We start from the raw sequence: 10,650 nt of genomic DNA, 5'->3' as shown, positions 1-10,650 counted from the left end.
CTGTCAGCGCAGAGCCCAACGCAGGGCTTGAGCTCATGAACCGTGAGATCGTGACCTGAGCCGAGACCCAGAGTCAGACGCTTAACCCAGTGAGCCCCCCGGGCGCCCCAAGATCTTCTGCACCTTCTGTCCTCTCTTGCTTCCGCCTCTGGATGATCGCCGCCTGCTGAGATCCCACGCCCTACACACCCCCCCCTTCACACCCTTGTTCCCTCCAGCTCCCCAGTGCCTGTCCCACCTCCTGTGCAGGCCTGTCTCCTAACTCCCTTCCCCTTCCCCCTTCTCCTGCATGTGGCCAGTATATCCACAACTCCCACCTAAAAATCACAGGCACCTCAAATTTAGGACGTCCAGATCCATCATCTGGCTTCATCACCCCAAACTTGTGATTCGCCTGATAACACCGGACCCCTTAACCGTCATGAACACTTCCCTGATTACCCAAGTCAGAAACTCATGCACAGCCGGTGGGCTGCCTTACCCTCCGCCACATGCCAGCAGCTTCCGCGTGTCCTGCCTCTTTTATTTTTCTTTAAATATTTTTTTATTTATTTCTAGGGGAGAGAGAGAGACAGCGTGAGCAGGGGAGGGTCAGAGAGAGAGGGAGACACAGACTCCAAAAGAGCCTCCAGGCTCTGAGCTGGCAGTCAGCACAGAGCCCGACGCGGGGCTCGAACCCACGAACCGCGAGATCATGACCTAAGCGGAAGCTGGACGCTTAACCGACTGAGCCACCCAGGCGCCCCCGCATGTCCTGCCTCTTGCGCAGTTGACTCTCCANGGGCTCGAACCCACGAACCGCGAGATCATGACCTAAGCAAAAGCTGGACGCTTAACCGACTAAGCCACCCAGGCGCCCCCGCGTGTCCTGCCTCTTGCACAGTTGACTCTCCGTGGCCCCCGACTCCCAGTTTCCCACCTAGTTGGCGGCCATGCTTGTCTTGCCCTTCCAGGCACGGCTTCCTGCCATCCAGTCTCCAAAGTGCAGCCTCGGGTCGGCTTTCTAACATCAACACGTGTTTTATTTTCTTCAAAAGTGAAACGGTTCCCCAAACCCTGAATGGTAAATGCAAACTCTCACGTCTGGCGTAAATTCTCCCATCCGCCCCCTGCTTGCCCTTCCCTGTGCTTCTCTCTCCTGATTGACGCCCCTCCCGATACGCACAATCTGCCATGGACTCAATGTGTCCCCCGTAAAATTTATGTTGAAATCCTAACCCCCGAGGTGATGGTGTTAGGAGGTGGGGCCTTGGGGAGGTGCTTAGCTCATGAGGGTGGACCCTCAAAATGGGATCAGTGCCCTTATTAAAGAGACACAGAGGGGGCGCCTNAACTCTCACGTCTGGCGTAAATTCTCCCATCCGCCCCCTGCTTGCCCTTCCCTGTGCTTCTCTCTCCTGATTGACGCCCCTCCCGATACGCACAATCTGCCATGGACTCAATGTGTCCCCCGTAAAATTTATGTTGAAATCCTAACCCCCGAGGTGATGGTGTTAGGAGGTGGGGCCTTGGGGAGGTGCTTAGCTCATGAGGGTGGACCCTCAAAATGGGATCAGTGCCCTTATTAAAGAGACACAGAGGGGGCGCCTGGGTGGCTTAGTCGGCTAAGCGTCCGACTTTCGCTTAGGTCATGATCTCGCGGTTCGTGGGTTCGAGCCCCGCGTCGGGCTCTGTGCTGACTGCCAGCTCAGAGCCTGGAGCCTGTTTCAGTCTGTGTCTCCCTCTCTCTCTGACCCTCCCCTGCTCACGCTGTCTCTCTCTCTCTCCTAAAAATAAATAAAAATATAAAAAAAAATAAAAAAAATAAAGAGATACAGAGAGCTCCTTGGCCCCTTCCGTCCTGGAGGACACAGTGACAAGTCGCAGACTGCTGTGCAGGAGGGCGTCTCACCAGAGCTTGACCACACCGGCATCCTGATCTTAAACTTCCAACCTACAGAAGTATGAGAAGTTTCTGTTGCTTATAAGCCACCCGGTCTACGGTACTTCGCTAAAAGCCTCATCGGACTAAGACCCTCACCTCTGTTGCGCTCCAGCCATGCTGAATAATTATTCTTCCTCCAATCTCTCTCTCCTGCCTCCTAGCCTTTGTACGTGCTGTTCCCTTTACCCAGAATTCCCCTTCCTACCACATCGCCCCGACCTGTCCTGCCTGGGTAACTCTGGTTTCATCATCAGGATACAGCCTTCCTGTCACTAGTCAGGAAATGTTCACTGAGCTGATATTATGTGCCAGGCAGAATGATGAGTACCAAGCATTCAAACAGGAGCTGCTTCTCTGCGGGCCGAGGCAAGAGCCGGGGCCGGCCTGAAGCCAGCCTTCCGGCCTTGTCGTGCTAGATTAGAAATGTTCTTTCCGTCCTTAGACGTGTAAACTTGTAAGTGGACAATCTACACCTGGTCAAAGAGGAAGTTCTCTCCGGTCAAAATTTATTCAAGAGAAAAACAGCAGGCACATCACAGCGGAGAGACATCCTAAGAAATACCTGACCGGTACTCCTCTAAGCTGTCAAGGTCATCAAAACTAAGAAAGGTCTAAGAAATTGTCCCAGTCAAGACAGCCTAAGGAGACACGACAACAAAATGTCATGTATCCTGCATGGGCCTCTGGGACAGAAAAGGACCTTCGGATGAAAGAAAGGCTGAGGAAATCTGAATCAAGTGTGGGCTGTAGTTAATAATAATGTGTCACCGCTGGTTCATAGTTGTGCCACATGTCCCATACTAAACACGAGATGTTAACAGTTGGGGAAGTGTCTGGGGCACGTGGGGACTCTGTACTGTCTTCACGACGTTTTCTGCAAATCTAAACCTGCTCTAAAATACGGGTGCCTGGCTGGCTCAGTTGGATGACTGTGAGACTCTTGATCTCAGGGTCCTGAATTTGAGCCCCATGTTGGGGTAGAGATTACTTAAATAAATAAAAACTTGAAAAAGCTATTCTAAAATAAAAAGTTTATATATATATACATACATCTGCACACACATATATATACATACGTATATATACACACATATACACACATCTTTGTGTGTGTGTGTGTGTGTGTGTGTATACGTATCTCAGTGATTTAGCACATAGAGTTACCAATGCTATAATTTTTTTTTCTGGTTCACACAACATAGGATTCATCAGAATCCCTGTGCTTTGGGGACAGTACTTTAACTGTAGCGAAACTCCGGTACCAATGACAGACCGGAGTGTAAGCAAGGTGAGGGAAAGAAGAAAGAACGTGGGCTAAGGTCATGGAATGTGTGCCTGGTCGTGCCAGAACAGATGTGACCTGTCCAGCTGGGGGAGTGAGATGGAAGCCTGAGAGGTGGTGGAGAGCAGTGTTTGAGATGGAAACTTCTGGTGGATAGCGAGGGCTGACACCCGCCCCCTGGTGGCCCGACTTAGAATGGCAGACCAGGCCTTTGCTGGAAGGCGGTCAGGCGCTTGGGAAGCCAGCGTGTTGGGAAGCTCTTCCGTAAGGAAAGTGAAATCATCAAGGATCATGTGTTGGAGAGAGTGACAATAACCAGGTTCTAATTTTTTCCGGCCGGGAGTGACCCAGGCAAGGAGGGGTGGCATGGGCGTCTAAACTCTAGTGTTTTAGGAAGGAAGCAGAAACCATTTTTTGCACGTGGTAATGAGGAGGATGGAGGGCACCTTCCTCACCTCCAGGGCCAGTGATGAGAGGGAAGCCGGCTAACACTTAACATGTCTGCAGGGAGAGGCGTGGCCTCAGGAGAGATCGGGGTTGTCATTAGAGCAAATGTTGGAGGGAAGCAATCGAGGAAACAGAGAGTATTTTGCCAACAATGTGCTGTAAATCCCAGGACAGTGCAGGTTTGGGGAGCAGCGAGGGCGTGGAAGGGAGGCCGCACAGAGCTGCACGGGGACGGCAGGGTTTCCTCATTCAATACTGATGAAAATAGAGATGATTTGGCAAACATAAACACCTTGAAATGCTATCTTCTAGACAAAAGCAACTTCCGTGCAGTCGCTGTGGGAGCTGGAAGCTTGGATTGTTTAGCCATTTGTACAGGAATTTCCACCAGAAAGCACCACCATCGTATACTAAAAATACCTACTCACATTGTGATTTACGGGTCAAAATTGCTAATGGAATAAAATGTCAGGAGCACATGATTATTGGAATGGAATTCTATTTCTTTATTATTAGTCAGTTTCTCTTTAAGCAAACTGATTCAGAAAGTCAGATGATAGTCATTTGGGCCATTTCCTTATATTGGATGTATTTTGAATCATTCTATTGTCTACTTTTCTGTTATTCTTGATAAAAGTTAATGAAAGTTTTGATTAATTGTACCTGTTTATGGCCTACCTGCGCTCCTGGAGGAAAATTACTTTCAGGAAAAGACTGTGCACCAGTAGAGAATAAAAGTACAGGTGATTCGCTCTCCTACTGCTTCAAGTACATTTTTAAATGTAACTTGACGACTTCTTTTCTGTTTCTATGGCTTAGAGTGGGTTTCAGTGAACATGTAGCTTATTTGATCTGCAGATTAACTACATCCTTGAATCCTCTCTTTTTTTCTTTCTGTGGTTCCTTTAAGCAAACTCATTAGATTGGTAACATGAAAATGTGCCCTGCTTGTAGCCTGGTTTGGCTTTATTTTTTTTATCATTTTTAAATGTTATTTAAATCCGAGTTAGTTAACACAGAGTATAGTGTAATAATGATTTCAGGAGCAGACTTTAGTGATTCGTCACTTACAGGTAACACCCAGTGCTCATCCCAGAAGAGCCCTCTGTAATGGCCACTGCCCGTTCAGCCCACCCCCTACCCAACACCTCTCCGGAAACCCTCAGTGTGTTCTCGGTATTTAAGAGTCTCTAATGGTTTGCCTCCCTCTCTCTTTTTATCTTATTTCTCCTTCCCTTCCCCTCTTTCATCTGTTTGGTTTCTTAAATTCCCCAGCTGAGTGAAATCATAAGGTACTTGTCTTTCTCAGACGGACTCACTTCGCTTAGCATAATACAGTCTAGTTCCATGCACGTTGTTGCAAATGGCGAGATTTCATTTTTCTGACCACCAAGTAATAGTCCATCGAATATATATGCCGCATCTTCGTAATCCACGCATCAGTCGATGATTTGGACTCTTTCCATAATTAGGCTATTGTTGATCGTGCTGCTGTAAACATCGGGGCGCATGTGCCCCTTCGAATCAGCATTTTTGCATCCTTTGTGTAAATATCTAGTAGTGCAATTGCTGGGCTGTAGGGTAGCTCTGTTTTTAATTGTTTGAGGAACATCCATACCGTTTTCCAGAGTGGCTGCACGAGTTTGCATTCCCACCAGCCGTGCACAAGGATTCCCCTTTCTCTGCATCCTCGCCAACATCTGCTGTTTCTTCAGTTGTTAATTTTCTCGTTTGACTTTAGTTGCACTGCAAACAACTAAAGCTCAAAGTCTTTTTCATATGAACGGATAATTAACTCTGTTATAACTTTCTTTCCTCCGGCTCTGTCCCTGTCTGTCTGTCTCTCCCTCTCTCCCTATTCCATCTAGACATCGGGTTTTACATTTGCTCCTCAGTACTGCCTCCTGTTCCTTTTCTTAATACTGTGCTTAGTGTATTCCTTTTCCTTCTGGCGTGAACTCTGGTGAAGGAGACCTCCTTCTGTGTGTGTGTGTCTGTGTGTCGTGTGTGTGTGTGTGTGTCTGTGTGTCTGTATGTTGTGTGTGTGTGTGTGTGTCCGTGTGAATGTAGAAGGAACATACTAATTAAACTGGTCAGGGAGGAAGCTGGCAAAGAGACTAGAAGCTGGCAACACCATCATTAATTAAGGCAAAAAGCAATGATACATCAAGAGCATCCCTGTCACCCCTCTCCTTTTCAGTCATGGATGTTTCAAGGAATGCCTTTGGTTGGGGCGCCTGGGTGGCTCAGTCTGTTGAGCGTCCAACTCTTGATTCCGGCTCCGGTCATGATTTCATGGTTCGTGGGGTCGAGACTCATGTTGGGCTCTGCGCTGACAGCGTGGAGCCTGCTTGGGATTCTCTGTCTCCCTCTCTCTCTGCCCCTCCCCTGCTTGCCTGCGTGCTCTCTCTCTCTTTCTCTCTCTCAAAATAATAACTTAAAAAAAAACAGGTAATAACTTTGGTCAATAAAGTTTTTGTTTCAAATCTATTTAAAAAGTTAAAGAATTCTCTGTGGTGAGATTAGGGAAGCTACCTCTTCAGTTTTTGTATCTTCCAAATTCTTTTTTTTTTTTAATTTTTTTTTATAGTTTATTTTTATTTTGAGACAGATAGAGATAGAGCATGAGTGGGGGAGGGGCAGAGAGAGAGGGAGACACAGACTCTGAAACAGGCTCCAGGCTCTGAGCTGTCAGCATAGAGCCCGATGCGGGGCTCGAACCCACGATCTGCGAGATCTGACCTGAGCCGAAGTCGGACGATCAACCGACTGAGCCACCCAGGCACCCCTGTATCTTCCAAATTCTTGATAACAAGCACATGCTCCTTTTATAATCAAAGGAAAGCAGTTGATTTTTTAAATGTTTGTTTATTTTTGAGAGAGAGAGATAAAGTGCAAGCAAGGGAGGGGTAGAGAGAGAGGAAGACACAGAATCCAAAGGAGGCTCCAGGCTCTGAGCTGTCAGCACAGAGCCTGATGTGGGGCTCGAACCCACAGACTGTGAGATCATGACCTGAGCCGCAGTTGGATGCTTAACCGACTGAGCCACACAGGTGCTCTTGAAAAGCAGTTTTAAATGTTTATTTATTTATTTATTTTGAGAGAGGGGGGCGGGGGGGGAGGAAGGGAGGGGCAGAGAGAGAGGGAGAGAGAATCCCAAGCAGGCTCCGTAGCTGTCAGCGCAGGGCTGAGACGTGGGGCTTGAACTCACAAACTGAGAGATCATGACCTGAGCTAAAACCAAGAGTCAGACACTTAACTGCCTGAGATACCCAGGCGCCCCAGAGGAGGGCAGTTTTAAAAAGCAACATAGTGGATATAACTCCTTAAGATTTCTGTGGAAAGTCTGATTTACAAGGGAATGGAAGCCATGTAAAGAGATTGGGCTGCTGGGATCCTCATCCCGATATGCTGAAACTGTTAAAAAAGATGGAAGGGTGATTAAAATTACAGTGTTGATGGGGAGGGTGGGGAGGGATGGAAAGATACCTCATAGTTTTCCTTCCACATAATAGCACATGACACGTAGAGAAGCCAGACTCTTGGAGTGATTGAAGTGTTTCTGCTGAAGCAGGAAAGTCTTTGGATGGGGTTGCCAGAAAGATTTGGGCAAGCTGTAAAAACCGCAAAAAGACCAAGGAAAGTGGAAAAAGAGAGAGAGGCTTGAAAGAAACCCCGGAGGAGAAGGCATTTCAGTTCTGTTTTGTAATAGTTACATAGTGGCCAGATGGTAGTATTAGAGTCCTTAGGTACGAAAGGAATAAACGACATTGGGCATGAGTTAGGAAATATTTATCATCAAAATAGATGTAATTTCCTAAATGTAACCGTTGTGTTGATGGAGGAGAATGGGATGCGGTGGGATTATAATATAACTCTACTTTTCCTTAGGATCGCACCTGCATAAGCTCTCTGGCTCCCCCTCGCTCCCCACCCCCCCGCTGAAATAGCCAGCAGGGCTCATCACTTAATTATTTTCCTCCTTGGGACACTCAGGTGGCTCAGTCGGTTAAACGACTGACTCTTGATTTTGGCCCAGATCATGATCTTGCAGTTCATGGGATCGAGCCTCACATCGGGCTCTGTGCCGACAGGGTGGAGCCTGCTTGGGATTCTCTCTCCCTCTCTGCCCCTCCCCCGCTCTTGTGTGTGAGCACCATGTGCTCTCTCTCTTTCTCAAAATAAATAAGTAAACTTAAAAAAAAAAATTTCCTAAGAATAATAAAATTAGCTGTTCACTTTTGGTTTAAAATGTTTCACTTCGGTAATTGAAGGCTGGGCCTGGTATAATACTAAAACCCCTGAGCTTAAGGTCAGACCTGCAATGGAGAGGGAGCCCTAGCCGGTGAGATCTTTTCTCTCCCTCAGGGCTTCTCTCTCCTCCCACTCTGCCTCATCCGACCTTCTTCCTCTCATCCTCCACTAAAATGTGGGCTGGACTAAAGCCAGTTTCCAGAAGCTTCATTGCAGGCTGTCATCTGGACTGTTTTAAAAAATATTCCTAAAAGAACCACTGTACACTGAATATCTTCAGGGATTTTTATTTGGGGGAAAGGGGAAGGGAGGACGTTCAGGTAGCATAGGCGACTGTCTTTCTGGCGTCTGGGACTGGAAGTCGCACTTCTAGAACGGAATTTGCAAGGCTCTTCAGTGAGAAGTCCCCAGGGCCACCACCTCGGCAGGAGGCCCACAGCTTCCTGCCCCGCCTCTGCCTCCGTATCTGGATTACTCTCGTATATTCCAGCGTATAGTATATTCCAGCGTCCCCAGGAGAGGTGCTCTCGTGTGCTGGCTCACTGGCTCTGCGCTCTGCGCACACCCGGTGGGTGGGCAGAGCTCAGTGGGGGTGGCCGCCCAGGCCTGTCCAACACCAGCCCCCTGGCCTTGTAGGAAAGGGGGGTTCTGCTCACCAGGCAGTGCTGCTGCGCTTACAGAAATTATGGGGTGAATGGGCTGGGGCGAGTGGGGGTCATCACGGGGGCAGCTCCTCTCCCAGCAGTGTTTGTTCCACAGGGGAAGGCGTGCAAGGATTCGGGAACCCTGCCTCCCCGAGTCATCATCTCTCTGGCCAAGACCCTTCAGGGAGACCGTCGGTGCCTTTTGGCCCATCTCTGATACATGAGTCACGTTTTCTCTGTGTGCACAAACTCCTCCAGAAAATCTGTCAGATGCCTGGCTGGCTACTCAATTCGTTATGCTTCGAGCCCAGGTTACCTTTCTGGGGCTACTGATTCTTATCAAACCACCAATTCCAATGCCCCTGTCCCTCTCACGGTCAGTGGTTACTAAAATGTCACCTGCTATCCTGTGTAAGCCTTCAAAAAATTATTTGACGTTAAAACAGTATGTTCATATTGAAATCACTGATTTGGACACGATGGGACTCAGACCCAAGTCTGAGGATGGTATGTCGTTGGAATCGGCTGGGGAGATAGTTTTTAAATCCCCAAGTGGGGCCTTAGTGTTTAAGAAGGTCTTAGGGTGGGTCTGATGTGCCAAGGCTGGGAACCATTGAAAAGCATTTCTGTATGGATCAATCCGGCAACTTCTAGAAAAAGTCAACGAGGAGCATGGCTCCATCAGATGTTGGTGTGACATCCACGAGACAAGGATGGAGTGCCCCCAAATCATTTGGCAGCATTGTAAAGAGTGTGGTTCTTCCTCAGTGGTTTATTAAGGCCAGACGCTGTTCCAAACAGCGTAAGGGGGTTGCTGCGGAGTAAGGATGGACTGACCCAGTGGGAGGAGACAGGTAAACAGGTTTAAAAATGCTTTAACACACGCTCTGAGCGTCCGCTAGTCACCATGGATACAGAAGATGGTCTGGCGAACTCTGCCTGAAGTCATCCAGGAAGCTGTACAAAACTGGGGACCACTTCCATTGCATCTTACAAAAAAGATCTCTAGGAGTCAGCGGGGACCGGAGGCAGGGAAAACTGTTCTGGGGAGTAAACAACACTTTGGAAAGAATGGAAATGAGAGAGTGTGGCCCGTTGCTCCCAGAACTGTAAGTACCTGCTGGCCTGGGGGTGGGGGCAGGACAGGCTAAACCAGGGACAGAGCAGTGGTAAGAAGCGGGGGGAGGGGCAGCTCCTGAGGAGTCTTCTATGTTAAGTACTTGATGGGAATTTACTTTATGGAAATGGAAGGCCGCAAGGGAGTGACCCGAGGGCAATCTGCTGGAGGACCTGGTAGCGCTTTCGGAGCCGGGCAGAGGCAGAGGCGGGGAGAGGGTTGGGGGCTCTGGGATAGTCCTGGTGGGGAGCTTAGACTGATGGGGCTGATGAAGAGGCTGATGGGGTGGGACTGGGAAGGGGAGGAGGAGGTGTCTAAGAAGAGTTCCCAGTTCGGCTCTCGGTCTCGGCGGCTGGGGGCAGGAGCCAGGTCCCCAGACAGGAGCAGTGCGGGGGGAGGGTCGCACTGGGTGGGGACGGGGAACAGTCGGTCTTCCGCTGAAGCCTGGAAACACCACCAATCGAAGGCAGGCGGAATCTGACAGGAGCAGCCAGAGAAATGGGAGGGAAACTAGCAGAATAGAGTCACGGCGGCCCAGAGAGGGGCGACATTTCCAGGAGGGCGTCCGGACCGGAGCCAAACAGTAAGAAGTGAGCCGAAAGCGGTCCATCGCTCTTGGCCTCGGGAAAGTCCCCGGTACCGTCGGCAGAGACAGAGCGGAGGGCAGCCGGCCCGGTCTGGCCCAGGGGCCGGGGCGCCGGGGAGGGGGGCGGTGGGCTCTCTGGAAGGCCAGGGGGGTCGATCCCACAGCCGCCCGCTCGGCGGGGCCGACCCCTGGCCTCTGGACTCCCGAGGAAGGGCCTGGAGCAGGCCTTCGTTTGCAACGCCCGAGCGATGTCTCCTGGATTTATAACTGGGTTTAAGTAGCTCTGCAGACGCTTCATTACGATGGAGGATAGGGATTCTGAATGAACTATAATAAGAGTGACACTAACAAGGAAGAAAATATTGCCCCCCGGCGCTCGTCAAAAATGCACCCCCT

This window comes from Crocuta crocuta, unplaced genomic scaffold (genome assembly GCF_008692635.1).
Source record: "Crocuta crocuta isolate KB4526 unplaced genomic scaffold, BGI_CrCroc_1.0 scaffold129, whole genome shotgun sequence".
Classification (NCBI taxonomy): domain Eukaryota; kingdom Metazoa; phylum Chordata; class Mammalia; order Carnivora; family Hyaenidae; genus Crocuta; species Crocuta crocuta.
The sequence above is the reverse complement of the archived record's forward strand: the minus strand, read 5'-3'. Positions refer to the sequence as shown.